Here is a 20,067-nt window from a genome sequence, read left to right as displayed (position 1 = left end):
CGTTTGGAAAGTTCCGTTCGGAGTGTTCCGTTTGGAAAGTTCCGTTTGGAATGTTCCGTTTGGAAAGTTCCGTTTGGAATGTTCCATTTGGAAAGTTCCGTTCGGAGTGTTCCATTTGGAAAGTTCCATTCGGAATGTTCCATTTGGAAAGTTCCGTACGGAGTGTTCCATTTGGAATGTTTTTTCGGAGTGTTCCATTCGGAAAGTTCTGTTTGGAATGTTCCATTTGGAATGGTCCATTTGGAATGTTCCATTTGGAATGGTCCATTTGGAGTGTTCCGTATGGAAAGTTTCATTCGGTGTGTTCCATTTGGAAAGTTCCGTTCGGAGTGTTCCATTTGGAAAATTCCGTTCGGCGTGTTCCGTTTCGAAAATTCCGTTCGGAGTGTTCCGTTTGGAAAGTTCCATTCGGAGTGTTCCATTTGGAAAGTTCCGTTCGGAGTGTTCCATTTGGAAAGTTCCGTTTGGAGTGTTCCATTTGGAAAGTTCCGTTCGGAGTGTTCCGTTTGGAAAGTTCCGTTTGGAATGTTCCATTTGGAAAGTTCCGTTCGGAGTGTTCCATTTGGAAAGTTCCGTTCGGAATGTTCCGTTTGGAAAGTTCCGTTCGGAGTTTTCCATTTGGAAAGTTCCATTCGGAGTGTTCCGTTTGGAATGTTCCATTTGGAATGTTCCATTCGGAGTGTTCCGTTTGGAATGGTCCGTTTGGAGTGTTCCATTTGGAAAGTTCCATTCGGAGTGTTTCGTTTGGAAAGTTCCGTTCGGAGTGTTCCGTTTGGATTGTTCCGTTCGGAATGTTCCATTTGGAAAGTTCCGTTCGGAGTGTTCCATTTGTAAAGTTCCGTTCGGAGTGTTCCGTTTGGAAAGTTCCGTTCGGAGTGTTCCGTTTGGAACGTTCCGTTCGGAGTGTTCTGTTTGGAAAGTTCCGTTCGGAGTGTTCCGTTTGGAAAGTTCCGTTTGGAATGTTCCATTTGGAAAGTTCCGTTCGGAGTGTTCCATTTGGAAAGTTCCGTTCGGAATGTTCCGTTTGGAAAGTTCCGTTCGGAGTGTTCCGTTTGGAAAGTTCCGTTCGGAGTGTTCCGTTTGGAAAGTTCCGTTTGGAATGTTCCATTTGGAATGTTCCGTTTGGAAAGTTCCGTTTGGAATGTTCCATTTGGAAAGTTCCGTTCGGAGTGTTCCATTTGGAAAGTTCCGTTCGGAGTGTTCCATTTGGAAAGTTCCGTTCGGAGTGTTCCGTTTGGAAAGTTCCGTTTGGAATGTTCCATTTGGAAAGTTCCGTTCGGAGTGTTCCATTTGGAAAGTTCCGTTCGGAATGTTCCGTATGGAAAGTTCCGTTCGGAGTGTTCCGTTTGGAAAGTTCCGTTCGGAGTGTTCCGTTTGGAAAGTTCCGTTTGGAGTGTTCCATTTGGAATGTTCCGTTTGGAAAGTTCCGTTTGGAAAGTTCCATTTGGAAAGTTCCGTTCGGAGTGTTCCATTTGGAAAGTTCCGTTTGGAATGTTCCATTTGGAAAGTTCCGTTCGGAGTGTTCCGTTTGGAAAGTTCCGTTCGGAGTGTTCCGTTCGGAAAGTTCCGTTCGGCGTGTTCCGTTTGGAAAATTCCGTTCGGAGTGTTCCATTTGGAAAGTTCCGTTCGGAGTGTTCCGTTTGGAAAGTTCCATTCGGAGTGTTCCGTTTGGAAAGTTCCGTTCGGAGTGTTCCATTTGGAAAGTTCCGTTCGGAGTGTTCCATTTGGAAAGTTTCGTTTGGAATGTTCCATTTGGAATGTTCCATTTGGAATGGTCCGTTCGGAGTGTTCCATTTGGAAAGTTCCATTCGGAGTGTTCCGTTTGGAAAGTTCCGTTCGGAGTGTTCCGTTTGGAACGTTCCGTTCGGAATGTTCCATTTGGAAAGTTCCGTTCGGAGTGTTCCATTTGTAAAGTTCCGTTCGGAGTGTTCCGTTTGGAAAGTTCCGTTCGGAGTGTTCCGTTTGGAACGTTCCGTTCGGAGTGTTCCATTTGGAAAGTTCCGTTCGGAGTGTTCCGTTTGGAAAGTTCCGTTTGGAATGTTTCGTTTGGAAAGTTCTGTTTTGAATGTTCCATTTGGAAAGTTCCGTTCGGAGTGTTCCATTTGGAAAGTTCCGTTTGGAATGTTCCATTTGGAAAGTTCCGTACGGAGTGTTCCATTTGGAAAGTTTTTTCGGAGTGTTCCATTCGGAAAGTTCTGTTTGGAATGTTCCATTTGGAATGGTCCATTTGGAATGTTCCATTTGGAATGGTCCATTTGGAGTGTTCCGTATGGAAAGTTTCATTCGGTGTGTTCCATTTGGAAAGTTCCGTTCGGAGTGTTCCATTTGGAAAATTCCGTTCGGCGTGTTCCGTTTCGAAAATTCCATTCGGAGTGTTCCGTTTGGAAAGTTCCATTCGGAGTGTTCCATTTGGAAAGTTCCGTTCGGAGTGTTCCATTTGGAAAGTTCCGTTTGGAGTGTTCCATTTGGAAAGTTCCGTTCGGAGTGTTCCGTTTGGAAAGTTCCGTTTGGAATGTTCCATTTGGAAAGTTCCGTTCGGAGTGTTCCATTTGGAAAGTTCCGTTCGGAATGTTCCGTTTGGAAAGTTCCGTTCGGAGTGTTCCGTTTGGAAAGTTCCGTTCGGAGTGTTCCGTTTGGAAAGTTCCGTTTGGAATGTTCCATTTGGAATATTCCGTTTGGAAAGTTCCGTTTGGAATGTTCCATTTGGAAAGTTCCGTTCGGAGTGTTCCATTTGTAAAGTTCCGTTCGGAGTGTTCCGTTTGGAAATTTCCGTTCGGAGTGTTCCGTTTGGAACGTTCCGTTCGGAGTGTTCCGTTTGGAAAGTTCCGTTCGGAGTGTTCCGTTTGGAAAGTTCCGTTTGGAATGTTCCGTTTGGAAAGTTCCGTTTGGAATGTTCCATTTGGAAAGTTCCGTTCGGAGTGTTCCATTTGGAAAGTTCCGTTCGGAATGTTCCATTTGGAAAGTTCCGTACGGAGTGATCCATTTGGAATGTTTTTTCGGAGTGTTCCATTCGGAAAGTTCTGTTTGGAATGTTCCATTTGGAATGGTCCATTTGGAATGTTCCATTTGGAATGGTCCATTTGGAGTGTTCCGTATGGAAATTTTCATTCGGTGTGTTCCATTTGGAAAGTTCCGTTCGGAGTGTTCCATTTGGAAAATTCCATTCGGCGTGTTCCGTTTCGAAAATTCCGTTCGGAGTGTTCCGTTTGGAAAGTTCCATTCGGAGTGTTCCATTTGGAAAGTTCCGTTCGGAGTGTTCCATTTGGAAAGTTCCGTTCGGAGTGTTCCATTTGGAAAGTTCCGTTCGGAATGTTCCGTTTGGAAAGTTCCGTTCGGACTGTGCCGTTTGGAAAGTTCCGTTCGGAGTGTTCCGTTTGGAAAGTTCCGTTTGGAATGTTCCATTTGGAAAGTTCCGTTCGGAGTGTTCCGTTTGGAAAGTTCCGTTCGGAGTGTTCCGTTTGGAAAGTTCCGTTCGGAGTGTTCTGTTTGGAAAGTTCCGTTCGGAATGTTCGGTTTGGAATGATCCGTTCGGTGTGTTCCCTTTGAAAAGTTCCATTTGGAATGTTCCATTTGGAATGTTCCATTTGGAATGTTCCATTTGGAATGGTCCATTTGGAGTGTTCCGTGTGGAAAGTTTCATTCGGTGTGTTCCATTTGGAAAGTTCCGTTCGGAGTGTTCCATTTGGAAAGTTCCGTTCGGAGTGTTCCATTTGGAAAGTTCCGTTCGGAGTTTTCCGTTTGGAAAGTTCCGTTCGGCGTGTTCCGTTTCTAAAATTCCGTTCGGAGTGTTCCGTTTGGAAAGTTCCGTTCGGAGTGTTCCATTTGGAAAGTTCCATTCGGAGTGTTCCATTTGGAAAATTCCGTTCGGCGTGTTCCGTTTCGAAAATTCCGTTCGGAGTGTTCCGTTTGGAAATTTCCATTCGGAGTGTTCCATTTGGAAAGTTCCGTTCGGAGTGTTCCATTTGGAAAGTTCCGTTCGGAGTGTTCCGTTCCGAGTGTTCCGTTTGGAAAGTTCCGTTTGGAATGTTCCATTTGGAATGTTCCTTTTGGAAAGTTATGTTTGGAATGTTCCATTTGGAAACTTCCGTTCGGAGTGTTCCGTTTGGAAAGTTCCGTTCGGAGTGTTCCGTTTGGAAAGTTCCATTCAGAGTGTTCCTTTTGGAAAGTTCCGTTCGGTATGTTCCGTTCGGAATGATCCATTCGGAGTGTTCCATTTGAAAAGTTCCGTTTGGAATGTTCCATTTGGAATGGTCCATTTGGAATGGTCCATTTGGCGTGTTCCATTTGGAAAGTTCCGTTCGGAGTGTTCCATTTGGAAAGTTCCGTTCGGAGTGTTCCATTTGGAAAGTTTCGTTTGGAACGTTCCGTTCGGAGTGTTCCGTTTGGAAAGTTCCGTTCGGAGTGTTCCATTTGGAAAGTTCCGTTCGGAGTGTTCCATTTGGAAAGTTCCGTTCGGAATGTTCCGTTTGGAAAGTTCCGTTCGGAGTGTTCCGTTTGGAAAGTTCCGTTCGGAGTGTTCCGTTTGGAAAGTTCCGTTTGGAATGTTCCATTTGGAATGTTCCGTTTGGAAAGTTCCGTTTGGAATGTTCCATTTGGAAAGTTCCGTTCGGAGTGTTCCATTTGGAAAGTTCCGTTCGGAGTGTTCCATTTGGAAAGTTCCGTTCGGAGTGTTCCGTTTGGAAAGTTCCGTTTGGAATGTTCCGTTTGGAAAGTTCCGTTCGGAGTGTTCCTTTTGGAAAGTTCCGTTCGGAATGTTCCGTTTGGAAAGTTCCGTTCGGAGTGTTCCGTTTGGAAAGTTCCGTTCGGAGTGTTCCGTTTGGAAAGTTCCGTTTGGAATGTTCCATTTGGAATGTTCCGTTTGGAAAGTTCCGTTTGGAATGTTCCATTTGGAAAGTTCCGTTCGGAGTGTTCCATTTGGAAAGTTCCGTTTGGAATGATCCATTTGGAAAGTTCCGTTCGGAGTGTTCCGTTTGGAAAGTTCCGTTCGGAGTGTTCCGTTTGGAAAGTTCCGTTCGGCGTGTTCCGTTTGGAAAATTCCGTTCGGAGTGTTCCGTTTGGAAAGTTCCGTTCGGAGTGTTCCGTTTGGAAAGTTACGTTCGGAGTTTTCCATTTGGAAAGTTCCATTCGGAGTGTTCCGTTTGGAAAGTTCCGTTCGGAGTGTTCCATTTGGAAAGTTCCGTTCGGAGTGTTCCATTTGGAAAGTTTCGTTTGGAATGTTCCATTTGGAATGTTCCATTTGGAATGGTCCGTTCGGAGTGTTCCATTTGGAAAGTTCCATTCGGAGTGTTCCGTTTGGAAAGTTCCGTTCGGAGTGTTCCGTTTGGAACGTTCCGTTCGGAATGTTCCATTTGTAAAGTTCCGTTCGGAGTGTTCCATTTGTAAAGTTCCGTTCGGAGTGTTCCGTTTGGAAAGTTCCGTTCGGAGTGTTCCGTTTGGAACGTTCCGTTCGGAGTGTTCCGTTTGGAAAGTTCCGTTCGGAGTGTTCCGTTTGGAAAGTTCCGTTTGGAATGTTTCGTTTGGAAAGTTCCGTTTTGAATGTTCCATTTGGAAAGTTCCGTTCGGAGTGTTCCATTTGGAAAGTTCCGTTTGGAATGTTCCATTTGGAAAGTTCCGTACGGAGTGTTCCATTTGGAAAGTTTTTTCGGAGTGTTCCATTCGGAAAGTTCTGTTTGGAATGTTCCATTTGGAATGGTCCATTTGGAATGTTCCATTTGGAATGGTCCATTTGGAGTGTTCCGTATGGAAAGTTTCATTCGGTGTGTTCCATTTGGAAAGTTCCGTTCGGAGTGTTCCATTTGGAAAATTCCGTTCGGCGTGTTCCGTTTCGAAAATTCCGTTCGGAGTGTTCCGTTTGGAAAGTTCCATTCGGAGTGTTCCATTTGGAAAGTTCCGTTCGGAGTGTTCCATTTGGAAAGTTCCGTTTGGAGTGTTCCATTTGGAAAGTTCCGTTCGGAGTGTTCCGTTTGGAAAGTTCCGTTTGGAATGTTCCATTTGGAAAGTTCCGTTCGGAGTGTTCCATTTGGAAAGTTCCGTTCGGAATGTTCCGTTTGGAAAGTTCCGTTCGGAGTGTTCCGTTTGGAAAGTTCCGTTCGGAGTGTTCCGTTTGGAAAGTTCCGTTTGGAATGTTCCATTTGGAATATTCCGTTTGGAAAGTTCCGTTTGGAATGTTCCATTTGGAAAGTTCCATTCGGAGTGTTCCATTTGTAAAGTTCCGTTCGGAGTGTTCCGTTTGGAAATTTCCGTTCGGAGTGTTCCGTTTGGAACGTTCCGTTCGGAGTGTTCCATTTGGAAAGTTCCGTTCGGAGTGTTCCGTTTGGAAAGTTCCGTTTGGAATGTTCCGTTTGGAAAGTTCCGTTTGGAATGTTCCATTTGGAAAGTTCCGTTCGGAGTGTTCCATTTGGAAAGTTCCGTTCGGAATGTTCCATTTGGAAAGTTCCGTACGGAGTTTTCCATTTGGAATGTTTTTTCGGAGTGTTCCATTCGGAAAGTTCTGTTTGGAATGTTCCATTTGGAATGGTCCATTTGGAATGTTCCATTTGGAATGGTCCATTTGGAGTGTTCCATATGGAAATTTTCATTCGGTGTGTTCCATTTGGAAAGTTCCGTTCGGAGTGTTCCATTTGGAAAATTCCGTTCGGCGTGTTCCGTTTCGAAAATTCCGTTCGGAGTGTTCCGTTTGGAAAGTTCCATTCGGAGTGTTCCATTTGGAAAGTTCCGTTCGGAGTGTTCCATTTGGAAAGTTCCGTTCGGAGTGTTCCATTTGGAAAGTTCCGTTCGGAGTGTTCCGTTTGGAAAGTTCCGTTTGGAATGTTCCATTTGGAAAGTTCCGTTCGGAGTGTTCCATTTGGAAAGTTCCGTTCGGAATGTTCCGTTTGGAAAGTTCCGTTCGGAGTGTTCCGTTTGGAAAGTTCCGTTCGGGGTGTTCCGTTTGGAAAGTTCCGTTTGGAATGTTCCATTTGGAAAGTTCCGTTCGGAGTGTTCCGTTTGGAAAGTTCCGTTCGGAGTGTTCCGTTTGGAAAGTTCCGTTCGGAGTGTTCTGTTTGGAAAGTTCCGTTCGGAATGTTCGGTTTGGAATGATCCGTTCGGTGTGTTCCCTTTGAAAAGTTCCATTTGGAATGTTCCATTTGGAATGTTCCATTTGGAATGTTCCATTTGGAATGGTCCATTTGGAGTGTTCCGTGTGGAAAGTTTCATTCGGTGTGTTCCATTTGGAAAGTTCCGTTCGGAGTGTTCCATTTTGAAAGTTCCGTTCGGAGTGTTCCATTTGGAAAGTTCCGTTCGGAGTTTTCCGTTTGGAAAGTTCCGTTCGGCGTGTTCCGTTTCTAAAATTCCGTTCGGAGTGTTCCGTTTGGAAAGTTCCGTTCGGAGTGTTCCATTTGGAAAGTTCCGTTCGGAGTGTTCCATTTGGAAAATTCCGTTCGGCGTGTTCCGTTTCGAAAATTCCGTTCGGAGTGTTCCGTTTGGAAATTTCCATTCGGAGTGTTCCATTTGGAAAGTTACGTTCGGAGTGTTCCATTTGGAAAGTTCCGTTCGGAGTGTTCCGTTCCGAGTGTTCCGTTTGGAAAGTTCCGTTTGGAATGTTCCATTTGGAATGTTCCTTTTGGAAAGTTATGTTTGGAATGTTCCATTTGGAAACTTCCGTTCGGAGTGTTCCGTTTGGAAAGTTCCGTTCGGAGTGTTCCGTTTGGAAAGTTCCATTCAGAGTGTTCCTTTTGGAAAGTTCCGTTCGGTATGTTCCGTTCGGAATGATCCATTCGGAGTGTTCCATTTGAAAAGTTCCGTTTGGAATGTTCCATTTGGAATGGTCCATTTGGAATGGTCCATTTGGCGTGTTCCATTTGGAAAGTTCCGTTCGGAGTGTTCCGTTTGGAAAGTTCCGTTTGAATGTTCGGTCCGGAGTGTTAGCTCTGAATGTTCCGTTCGTAGTGTTCCGTATGGAAAGTTAAATTCGGAGTGTTCGGTTTGGAAAGTTCCGTTCGGAGTGTTCCGTTTGGAAAGTTCCGTTCGGAGTGTTCCATTTGGAAAGTTCCATTAGGAGTGTTCCATTTGGAAAGTTCCGTTCGGAGTGTTCCGTTTGGAAAGTTCCGTTTGGAGTGTTCCGTTTGTAAAGTTCCATTCGGAGTGTTCCATTTGAAAAGTTCCATTTGGAATGTTCCATTTGGAATGTTCCATTTGGAATGGTCCATTTGGAATGTTCCATTTGGAATGGTCCATTTGGAGTGTTCCGTATGGAAAGTTTCATTCGGTGTGTTCCATTTGGAAAGTTCCGTTCGGAGTGTTCCATTTGGAAAGTTCCGTTCGGAGTGTTCCATTTGGAAAGTTCCGTTCGGAGTGTTCCGTTTGGAAAGTTCCATTTGGAATGTTCCATTTGGAAAGTTCCGTTCGGAGTGTTCCGTTTGGAAATTTCCGTTCGGAATGTTCGGTTTGGAATGATCCGTTCGGAGTCTTCCCTTTGAAAAGTTCCATTTGGAATGTTCCATTTGGAATGTTCCATTTGGAATGGTCCATTTGGAGTGTTCCGTGTGGAAAGTTTCATTCGGTGTGTTCCGTGTGGAAAGTTTCATTCGGTGTGTTCCGTATGGAAAGTTTCATTCGGTGTGTTCCATTTGGAAAGTTCCGTTCGGAGTGTTCTGTTTGGAAAGTTCCGTTCGGAATGTTCCATTTGGAAAGTTCCGTTCGGAGTGTTCCATTTGGAAAGTTCCGTTCGGAGTGTTCTGTTTGGAAAGTTCCGTTCGGAATGTTCCATTTGGAAAGTTCCGTTCGGAGTGTTCCATTTGGAAAGTTCCGTTCGGAATGTTCCGTTTGGAAAGTTCCGTTCGGAGTGTTCCATTTGGAAAGTTCCGTTTGGAATGTTCCATTTGGAAAGTTCCGTTCGGAGTGTTCCGTTTGGAAAGTTCCGTTCGGAGTGTTCCGTTTGGAAAGTTCCGTTCGGAGTGTTCTGTTTGGAAAGTTCCGTTCGGAATGTTCGGTTTGGAATGATCCGTTCGGTGTGTTCCCTTTGAAAAGTTCCATTTGGAATGTTCCATTTGGAATGTTCCATTTGGAATGTTCCATTTGGAATGGTCCATTTGGAGTGTTCCGTGTGGAAAGTTTCATTCGGTGTGTTCCATTTGGAAAGTTCCGTTCGGAGTGTTCCGTTTGGAAAGTTCTGTTCGGAGTGTTCCGTTTGGAAAGTTCCGTTCGGAGTGTTCCGTTTGGAAAGTTCCGTTTGGAATGTTCCATTTGGAAAGTTCCGTTCGGAGTGTTCCATTTGGAAAGTTCCATTCGGAATGTTCCGTTTGGAACGTTCCGTTCGGAGTGTTCCGTTTGGAAAGTTCCATTCGGAGTGTTCCATTTGGAAAGTTCCGTTTGGAATGTTCCATTTGGAATGTACCATTTGGAAAGTTCCGTTTGGAATGTTCCATTTGGAAAGTTCCGTTCGGAGTGTTCCATTTGGAAAGTTCCGTTCGGAATGTTCCATTTGGAAAGTTCCGTTCGGAGTGTTCCGTTTGGAAAGTTCCGTTCGGAGTGTTCCGTTTGGAAAGTTCCGTTCGGAGTGTTCTGTTTGGAAAGTTCCGTTCGGAATGTTCGGTTTGGAATGATCCGTTTGGTGTGTTCCCTTTGAAAAGTTCCATTTGGAATGTTCCATTTGGAATGTTCCATTTGGAATGTTCCATTTGGAATGGTCCATTTGGAGTGTTCCGTGTGGAAAGTTTCATTCGGTGTGTTCCATTTGGAAAGTTCCGTTCGGAGTGTTCCATTTGGAAAATTCCATTCGGCGTGTTCCGTTTGGAAAATTCCGTTCGGAGTGTTCCGTTTGGAAAGTTCCGTTCGGAGTGCTCCATTTGGAAAGTTACGTTCGGAGTTTTCCATTTGGAAAGTTCCATTCGGAGTGTTACGTTTGGAAAGTTCCGTTCGGAGTGTTCCATTTGGAAAGTTCCGTTCGGAGTGTTCCATTTGGAAAGTTTCGTTTGGAACGTTCCGTTCGGAGTGTTCCGTTTGGAAAGTTCAGTTCGGAGTGTTCCGTTTGGAAAGTTCCATTTGGAATGTTCCATTTGGAATGTTCCATTTGGAAAGTTATGTTTGGAATGTTCCATTTGGAAAGTTCCGTTCGGAGTGTTCCATTTGGAAAGTTCCGTTTGGAATGTTCCATTTGGAAAGTTCCGTTCGGAGTGTTCCGTTTGGAAGGTTCCGTTCGGAGTGTTCCGTTTGGAAAGTTCCGTTCGGAGTGTTCTGTTTGGAAAGTTCCGTTCGGAATGTTCGGTTTGGAATGATCCATTCGGAGTGTTCCCTTTGAAAAGTTCCATTTGGAATGTTCCATTTGGAATGTTCCATTTGGAATGGTCCATTTGGAATGGTCCATTTGGAGTGTTCCGTGTGGAAAGTTTCATTCGGTGTGTTCCATTTGGAAAGTACCGTTCGGAGTGTTCCATTTGGAAAATTCCGTTCGCCGTGTTCCGTTTGGAAAATTCCGTTCGGAGTGTTCCGTTTGGAAAGTTCGGTTCGGAGTGTTCCATTTGGAAAGTTACGTTCGGAGTTTTCCATTTGGAAAGTTCCATTCGGAGTGTTCCGTTTGGAAAGTTCCGTTTGGAATGTTCCGTTTGGAACGTTCCGTTCGGAGTGTTCCGTTTGGAAAGTTCCGTTCGGAGTGTTCCGTTTGGAAAGTTCCATTTGGAATGTTCCATTTGGAAAGTTCCGTTTGGAATGTTCCATTTGGAAAGTTCCGTTCGGAGTGTTCCATTTGGAAAGTTCCGTTTGGAATGTTCCATTTGGAAAGTTCAGTACGGAGTGTTCCATTTGGAAAGTTTTTTCGGAGTGTTCCATTCGGAAAGTTCTGTTTGGAATGTTCCATTTGGAATGGTCCATTTGGAATGTTCCATTTGGAATGGTCCATTTGAAGTGTTCCGTATGGAAAGTTCCATTCGGTGTGTTCCATTTGTAAAGTTCCGTTCGGAGTGTTCCATTTGGAAAATTCCGTTCGGCGTGTTCCGTTTCGAAAATTCCGTTCGGAGTGTTCCGTTTGGAAAGTTCCATTCGGAGTGTTCCGTTTGGAAAGTTCCGTTCGGAGTGTTCCATTTGGAAAGTTCCGTTCGGAGTGTTCCGTTTGGAAAGTTCCGTTCGGAGTGTTCCGTTTGGAAAGTTCCGTTCGGAGTGTTCCATTTGGAAAGTTCCGTTCGGAATGTTCCGTTTGGAACGTTCCGTTCGGAGTGTTCCGTTTGGAAAGTTCCGTTCGGAGTGTTCCGTTTGGAAAGTTCCGTTTGGAATGTTCCATTTGGAATGTTCCATTTGGAAAGTTCCGTTTGGAATGTTCCATTTGGAAAGTTCCGTTCGGAGTGTTCCATTTGGAAAGTTCCGTTTGGAATGTTCCATTTGGAAAGTTCCGTTCGGAGTGTTCCGTTTGGAAAGTTCCGTTCGGAGTGTTCCGTTTGGAAAGTTCCGTTCGGAGTGTTCTGTTTGGAAAGTTCCGTTCGTAATGTTCGGTTTGGAATGATCCGTTCAGTGTGTTCCCTTTGAAAAGTTCCATTTGGAATGTTCCATTTGGAATGTTCCATTTGGAATGTTCCATTTGGAATGGTCCATTTGGAGTGTTCCGTGTGGAAAGTTTCATTCGGTGTGTTCCATTTGGAAAGTTCCGTTCGGAGTGTTCCATTTGGAAAATTCCGTTCGGCGTGTTCCGTTTGGAAAATTCCGTTCGGAGTGTTCCGTTTGGAAAGTTCCGTTCGGAGTGCTCCATTTGGAAAGTTACGTTCGGAGTTTTCCATTTGGAAAGTTCCATTCGGAGTGTTACGTTTGGAAAGTTCCGTTCGGAGTGTTCCATTTGGAAAGTTTCGTTTGGAACGTTCCGTTCGGAGTGTTCCGTTTGGAAAGTTCAGTTCGGAGTGTTCCGTTTGGAAAGTTCCATTTGGAATGTTCCATTTGGAATGTTCCATTTGGTAAGTTATGTTTGGAATGTTCCATTTGGAAAGTTCCGTTCGGAGTGTTCCATTTGGAAAGTTCCGTTTGGAATGTTCCATTTGGAAAGTTCCGTTCGGAGTGTTCCGTTTGGAAAGTTCCGTTCGGAGTGTTCCGTTTGGAAAGTTCCGTTCGGAGTGTTCTGTTTGGAAAGTTCCGTTCGGAATGTTAGGTTTGGAATGATCCATTCGGAGTGTTCCCTTTGAAAAGTTCCATTTGGAATGTTCCATTTGGAATGTTCCATTTGGAATGGTCCATTTGGAATGGTCCATTTGGAGTGTTCCGTGTGGAAAGTTTCATTCGGTGTGTTCCATTTGGAAAGTACCGTTCGGAGTGTTCCATTTGGAAAATTCCGTTCGCCGTGTTCCGTTTGGAAAATTCCGTTCGGAGTGTTCCGTTTGGAAAGTTCGGTTCGGAGTGTTCCATTTGGAAAGTTCCGTTCGGAATTTTCCGTTTGGAAAGTTCCGTTCGGAGTGTTCCTTTTCGAAAGTTCCGTTCGGAGTGTTCCGTTTGGAACGTTCCGTTCGGAGTGTTCCGTTTGGAAAGTTCCGTTCGGAGTGTTCCATTTGGAAAGTTCCGTTTGGAATGTTCCATTTGGAAAGTTCCGTTCGGAGTGTTCCATTCGGAAAGTTCCGTTCGGAGTGTTCCGTTTGGAAAGTTCCGTTCGGAGTGTTCTGTTTGGAAAGTTCCGTTCGGAATGTTCGGTTTGGAATGATCCGTTCGGTGTGTTCCCTTTGAAAAGTTCCATTTGGAATGTTCCATTTGGAATGTTCCATTTGGAATGTTCCATTTGGAATGGTCCATTTGGAGTGTTCCGTGTGGAAAGTTTCATTCGGTGTGTTCCATTTGGAAAGTTCCGTTCAGAGTGTTCCATTTGGAAAGTTCCGTTCGGAGTGTTCCATTTGGAAAGTTCCGTTCGGAGTGTTCCGTTTGGAAAGTTCCGTTTGGAATGTTCCATTTGGAAAGTTCCGTTCGGAGTGTTCCATTTGGAAAGTTCCGTTCGGAATTTTCCGTTTGGAAAGTTCCGTTCGGAGTGTTCCGTTTGGAAAGTTCCGTTCGGAGTGTTCCGTTTGGAACGTTCCGTTCGGAGTGTTCCGTTTGGAAAGTTCCGTTCGGAGTGTTCCGTTAGGAAAGTTCCATTTGGAATGTTCCATTTGGAAAGTTCCGTTTGGAATGTTCCATTTGGAAAGTTCCGTTCGGAGTGTTCCATTTGGAAAGTTCCGTTTGGAATGTTCCATTTGGAAAGTTCAGTACGGAGTGTTCCATTTGGAAAGTTTTTTCGGAGTGTTCCATTCGGAAAGTTCTGTTTGGAATGTTGCATTTGGAATGGTCCATTTGGAATGTTCCATTTGGAATGGTCCATTTGGAGTGTTCCGTATGGAAAGTTTCATTCGGTGTGTTCCATTTGGAAAGTTCCGTTCGGAGTGTTCCATTTGGAAAATTCCGTTCGGCTTGTTCCGTTTGGAAAATTCCGTTCGGAGTGTTCCGTTTGGAAAGTTCGGTTCGGAGTGTTCCATTTGGAAAGTTACGTTCGGAGTTTTCCATTTGGAAAGTTCCATTCGGAGTGTTCCGTTTGGAATGTTCCATTTGGAATGTTCCATTTGGAATGGTCCGTTTGGAGTGTTCCATTTGGAAAGTTCCATTCGGAGTGTTTCGTTTGGAATGTTCCGTTCGGAGTGTTCCGTTTGGATTGTTCCGTTCGGAATGTTCCATTTGGAAAGTTCCGTTCGGAGTGTTCCATTTGTAAAGTTCCGTTCGGAGTGTTCCGTTTGGAAAGTTCCGTTCGGAGTGTTCCGTTTGGAACGTTCCGTTCGGAGTGTTCCGTTTGGAAAGTTCCGTTCGGAGTGTTCCGTTTGGAAAGTTCCGTTTGGAATGTTCCATTTGGAAAGTTCCGTTCGGAGTGTTCCATTTGGAAAGTTCCGTTCGGAATGTTCCGTTTGGAAAGTTCCGTTCGGAGTGTTCCGTTTGGAAAGTTCCGTTCGGAGTGTTCCGTTTGGAAAGTTCCGTTTGGAATGTTCCATTTGGAATGTTCCGTTTGGAAAGTTCCGTTTGGAATGTTCCATTTGGAAAGTTCCGTTCGGAGTGTTCCATTTGGAAAGTTCCGTTCGGAGTGTTCCATTTGGAAAGTTCCGTTCGGAGTGTTCCGTTTGGAAAGTTCCGTTTGGAATGTTCCATTTGGAAAGTTCCGTTCGGAGTGTTCCATTTGGAAAGTTCCGTTCGGAGTGTTCCGTATGGAAAGTTCCGTTCGGAGTGTTCCGTTTGGAAAGTTCCGTTCGGAGTGTTCCGTTTGGAAAGTTCCGTTTGGAGTGTTCCATTTGGAATGTTCCGTTTGGAAAGTTCCGTTTGGAATGTTCCATTTGGAAAGTTCCGTTCGGAGTGTTCCATTTGGAAAGTTCCGTTTGGAATGTTCCATTTGGAAAGTTCCGTTCGGAGTGTTCCGTTTGGAAAGTTCCGTTCGGAGTGTTCCGTTTGGAAAGTTCCGTTCGGAGTGTTCCGTTTGGAAAGTTCCGTTCGGCGTGTTCCGTTTGGAAAATTCCGTTCGGAGTGTTCCGTTTGGAAAGTTCCGTTCGGAGTGTTCCATTTGGAAAGTTACGTTCGGAGTTTTCCATTTGGAAAGTTCCATTCGGAGTGTTCCGTTTGGAAAGTTCCGTTCGGAGTGTTCCATTTGGAAAGTTCCGTTCGGAGTGTTCCATTTGGAAAGTTTCGTTTGGAATGTTCCATTTGGAATGTTCCATTTGGAATGGTCCGTTTGGAGTGTTCCATTTGGAAAGTTCCATTCGGAGTGTTCCGTTTGGAAAGTTCCGTTCGGAGTGTTCCGTTTGGAACGTTCCGTTCGGAATGTTCCATTTGGAAAGTTCCGTTCGGAGTGTTCCATTTGTAAAGTTCCGTTCGGAGTGTTCCGTTTGGAAAGTTCCGTTCGGAGTGTTCCGTTTGGAACGTTCCGTTCGGAGTGTTCCGTTTGGAAAGTTCCGTTCGGAGTGTTCCGTTTGGAAAGTTCCGTTTGGAATGTTCCGTTTGGAAAGTTCCGTTTGGAATGTTCCATTTGGAAAGTTCCGTTCGGAGTGTTCCATTTGGAAAGTTCCGTTCGGAATGTTCCATTTGGAAAGTTCCGTACGGAGTGTTCCATTTGGAATGTTTTTTCGGAGTGTTCCATTCGGAAAGTTCTGTTTGGAATGTTCCATTTGGAATGGTCCATTTGGAATGTTCCATTTGGAATGGTCCATTTGGAGTGTTCCGTATGGAAAGTTTCATTCGGTGTGTTCCATTTGGAAAGTTCCGTTCGGAGTGTTCCATTTGGAAAATTCCGTTCGGCGTGTTCCGTTTCGAAAATTCCGTTCGGAGTGTTCCGTTTGGAAAGTTCCATTCGGAGTGTTCCATTTGGAAAGTTCCGTTCGGAGTGTTCCATTTGGAAAGTTCCGTTTGGAGTGTTCCATTTGGAAAGTTCCGTTCGGAGTGTTCCGTTTGGAAAGTTCCGTTTGGAATGTTCCATTTGGAAAGTTCCGTTCGGAGTGTTCCATTTGGAAAGTTCCGTTCGGAATGTTCCGTTTGGAAAGTTCCGTTCGGAGTTTTCCATTTGGAAAGTTCCATTCGGAGTGTTCCGTTTGGAATGTTCCATTTGGAATGTTCCATTCGGAGTGTTCCGTTTGGAATGGTCCGTTTGGAGTGTTCCATTTGGAAAGTTCCATTCGGAGTGTTTCGTTTGGAAAGTTCCGTTCGGAGTGTTCCGTTTGGATTGTTCCGTTCGGAATGTTCCATTTGGAAAGTTCCGTTCGGAGTGTTCCATTTGTAAAGTTCCGTTCGGAGTGTTCCGTTTGGAAAGTTCCGTTCGGAGTGTTCCGTTTGGAACGTTCCGTTCGGAGTGTTCTGTTTGGAAAGTTCCGTTCGGAGTGTTCCGTTTGGAAAGTTCCGTTTGGAATGTTCCATTTGGAAAGTTCCGTTCGGAGTGTTCCATTTGGAAAGTTCCGTTCGGAATGTTCCGTTTGGAAAGTTCCGTTCGGAGTGTTCCGTTTGGAAAGTTCCGTTCGGAGTGTTCCGTTTGGAAAGTTCCGTTTGGAATGTTCCATTTGGAATGTTCCGTTTGGAAAGTTCCGTTTGGAATGTTCCATTTGGAAAGTTCCGTTCGGAGTGTTCCATTTGGAAAGTTCCGTTCGGAGTGTTCCATTTGGAAAGTTCCGTTCGGAGTGTTCCGTTTGGAAAGTTCCGTTTGGAATGTTCCATTTGGAAAGTTCCGTTCGGAGTGTTCCATTTGGAAAGTTCCGTTCGGAATGTTCCGTATGGAAAGTTCCGTTCGGAGTGTTCCGTTTGGAAAGTTCCGTTCGGAGTGTTCCGTTTGGAAAGTTCCGTTTGGAGTGTTCCATTTGGAATGTTCCGTTTGGAAAGTTCCGTTTGGAAAGTTCCATTTGGAAAGTTCCGTTCGGAGTGTTCCATTTGGAAAGTTCCGTTTGGAATGTTCCATTTGGAAAGTTCCGTTCGGAGTGTTCCGTTTGGAAAGTTCCGTTCGGAGTGTTCCGTTCGGAAAGTTCCGTTCGGCGTGTTCCGTTTGGAAAATTCCGTTCGGAGTGTTCCGTTTGGAAAGTTCCGTTCGGAGTGTTCCATTTGGAAAGTTACGTTCGGAGTTTTCCATTTGGAAAGTTCCATTCGGAGTGTTCCGTTTGGAAAGTTCCGTTCGGAGTGTTCCATTTGGAAAGTTCCGTTCGGAGTGTTCCATTTGGAAAGTTTCGTTTGGAATGTTCCATTTGGAATGTTCCATTTGGAATGGTCCGTTCGGAGTGTTCCATTTGGAAAGTTCCATTCGGAGTGTTCCGTTTGGAAAGTTCCGTTCGGAGTGTTCCGTTTGGAACGTTCCGTTCGGAATGTTCCATTTGGAAAGTTCCGTTCGGAGTGTTCCGTTTGGAAAGTTCCGTTCGGAGTGTTCCGTTTGGAACGTTCCGTTCGGAGTGTTCCATTTGGAAAGTTCCGTTCGGAGTGTTCCGTTTGGAAAGTTCCGTTTGGAATGTTTCGTTTGGAAAGTTCTGTTTTGAATGTTCCATTTGGAAAGTTCCGTTCGGAGTGTTCCATTTGGAAAGTTCCGTTCGGAATGTTCCATTTGGAAAGTTCCGTACGGAGTGTTCCATTTGGAAAGTTTTTTCGGAGTGTTCCATTCGGAAAGTTCTGTTTGGAATGTTCCATTTGGAATGGTCCATTTGGAATGTTCCATTTGGAATGGTCCATTTGGAGTGTTCCGTATGGAAAGTTTCATTCGGTGTGTTCCATTTGGAAAGTTCCGTTCGGAGTGTTCCATTTGGAAAATTCCGTTCGGCGTGTTCCGTTTCGAAAATTCCATTCGGAGTGTTCCGTTTGGAAAGTTCCATTCGGAGTGTTCCATTTGGAAAGTTCCGTTCGGAGTGTTCCATTTGGAAAGTTCCGTTTGGAGTGTTCCATTTGGAAAGTTCCGTTCGGAGTGTTCCGTTTGGAAAGTTCCGTTCGGAATGTTCCATTTGGAAAGTTCCGTTCGGAGTGTTCCATTTGGAAAGTTCCGTTCGGAATGTTCCGTTTGGAAAGTTCCGTTCGGAGTGTTCCGTTTGGAAAGTTCCGTTCGGAGTGTTCCGTTTGGAAAGTTCCGTTTGGAATGTTCCATTTGGAATATTCCGTTTGGAAAGTTCCGTTCGGAATGTTCCATTTGGAAAGTTCCGTTCGGAGTGTTCCATTTGTAAAGTTCCGTTCGGAGTGTTCCGTTTGGAAATTTCCGTTCGGAGTGTTCCGTTTGGAACGTTCCGTTCGGAGTGTTCCGTTTGGAAAGTTCCGTTCGGAGTGTTCCGTTTGGAAAGTTCCGTTTGGAATGTTCCGTTTGGAAAGTTCCGTTTGGAATGTTCCATTTGGAAAGTTCCGTTCGGAGTGTTCCATTTGGAAAGTTCCGTTCGGAATGTTCCATTTGGAAAGTTCCGTACGGAGTGATCCATTTGGAATGTTTTTTCGGAGTGTTCCATTCGGAAAGTTCTGTTTGGAATGTTCCATTTGGAATGGTCCATTTGGAATGTTCCATTTGGAATGGTCCATTTGGAGTGTTCCGTATGGAAATTTTCATTCGGTGTGTTCCATTTGGAAAGTTCCGTTCGGAGTGTTCCATTTGGAAAATTCCATTCGGCGTGTTCCGTTTCGAAAATTCCGTTCGGAGTGTTCCGTTTGGAAAGTTCCATTCGGAGTGTTCCATTTGGAAAGTTCCGTTCGGAGTGTTCCATTTGGAAAGTTCCGTTCGGAGTGTTCCATTTGGAAAGTTCCGTTCGGAATGTTCCGTTTGGAAAGTTCCGTTCGGACTGTGCCGTTTGGAAAGTTCCGTTCGGAGTGTTCCGTTTGGAAAGTTCCGTTTGGAATGTTCCATTTGGAAAGTTCCGTTCGGAGTGTTCCGTTTGGAAAGTTCCGTTCGGAGTGTTCCGTTTGGAAAGTTCCGTTCGGAGTGTTCTGTTTGGAAAGTTCCGTTCGGAATGTTCGGTTTGGAATGATCCGTTCGGTGTGTTCCCTTTGAAAAGTTCCATTTGGAATGTTCCATTTGGAATGTTCCATTTGGAATGTTCCATTTGGAATGGTCCATTTGGAGTGTTCCGTGTGGAAAGTTTCATTCGGTGTGTTCCATTTGGAAAGTTCCGTTCGGAGTGTTCCATTTGGAAAGTTCCGTTCGGAGTGTTCCATTTGGAAAGTTCCGTTCGGAGTTTTCCGTTTGGAAAGTTCCGTTCGGCGTGTTCCGTTTCTAAAATTCCGTTCGGAGTGTTCCGTTTGGAAAGTTCCGTTCGGAGTGTTCCATTTGGAAAGTTCCGTTCGGAGTGTTCCATTTGGAAAATTCCGTTCGGCGTGTTCCGTTTCGAAAATTCCGTTCGGAGTGTTCCGTTTGGAAATTTCCATTCGGAGTGTTCCATTTGGAAAGTTACGTTCGGAGTGTTCCATTTGGAAAGTTCCGTTCGGAGTGTTCCGTTCCGAGTGTTCCGTTTGGAAAGTTCCGTTTGGAATGTTCCATTTGGAATGTTCCTTTTGGAAAGTTATGTTTGGAATGTTCCATTTGGAAACTTCCGTTCGGAGTGTTCCGTTTGGAAAGTTCCGTTCGGAGTGTTCCGTTTGGAAAGTTCCATTCAGAGTGTTCCTTTTGGAAAGTTCCGTTCGGTATGTTCCGTTCGGAATGATCCATTCGGAGTGTTCCATTTGAAAAGTTCCGTTTGGAATGTTCCATTTGGAATGGTCCATTTGGAATGGTCCATTTGGCGTGTTCCATTTGGAAAGTTCCGTTCGGAGTGTTCCGTTTGGAAAGTTCCGTTTGAATGTTCGGTCCGGAGTTTTAGCTCTGAATGTTCCGTTCGTAGTGTTCCGTATGGAATGTTAAATTCGGAGTGTTCGGTTTGGAAAGTTCCGTTCGGAGTGTTCCGTTTGGAAAGTTCCGTTCGGAGTGTTCCATTTGGAAAGTTCCATTAGGAGTGTTCCATTTGGAAAGTTCCGTTCGGAGTGTTCCGTTTGGAAAGTTCCGTTTGGAGTGTTCCGTTTGTAAAGTTCCATTCGGAGTGTTCCATTTGAAAAGTTCCATTTGGAATGTTCCATTTGGAATGTTCCATTTGGAATGGTCCATTTGGAATGTTCCATTTGGAATGGTCCATTTGGAGTGTTCCGTATGGAAAGTTTCATTCGGTGTGTTCCATTTGGAAAGTTCCGTTCGGAGTGTTCCATTTGGAAAGTTCCGTTCGGAGTGTTCCATTTGGAAAGTTCCGTTCGGAGTGTTCCGTTTGGAAAGTTCCATTTGGAATGTTCCATTTGGAAAGTTCCGTTCGGAGTGTTCCGTTTGGAAATTTCCGTTCGGAATGTTCGGTTTGGAATGATCCGTTCGGAGTCTTCCCTTTGAAAAGTTCCATTTGGAATGTTCCATTTGGAATGTTCCATTTGGAATGGTCCATTTGGAGTGTTCCGTGTGGAAAGTTTCATTCGGTGTGTTCCGTGTGGAAAGTTTCATTCGGTGTGTTCCGTGTGGAAAGTTTCATTCGGTGTGTTCCATTTGGAAAGTTCCGTTCGGAGTGTTCCATTTGGAAAATTCCGTTCGGCGTGTTCCGTTTGGAAAATTCCGTTCGGAGTGTTCCGTTTGGAAAGTTCCGTTCGGAGTGTTCCGTTTGGAAAGTTCCGTTC

The sequence above is a fragment of the Hemicordylus capensis genome, chromosome 3 (genome assembly GCF_027244095.1).
Source record: "Hemicordylus capensis ecotype Gifberg chromosome 3, rHemCap1.1.pri, whole genome shotgun sequence".
NCBI classification, from domain to species: Eukaryota; Metazoa; Chordata; class Lepidosauria; order Squamata; family Cordylidae; genus Hemicordylus; species Hemicordylus capensis.
Note: the sequence above shows the minus strand (reverse complement) of the source record.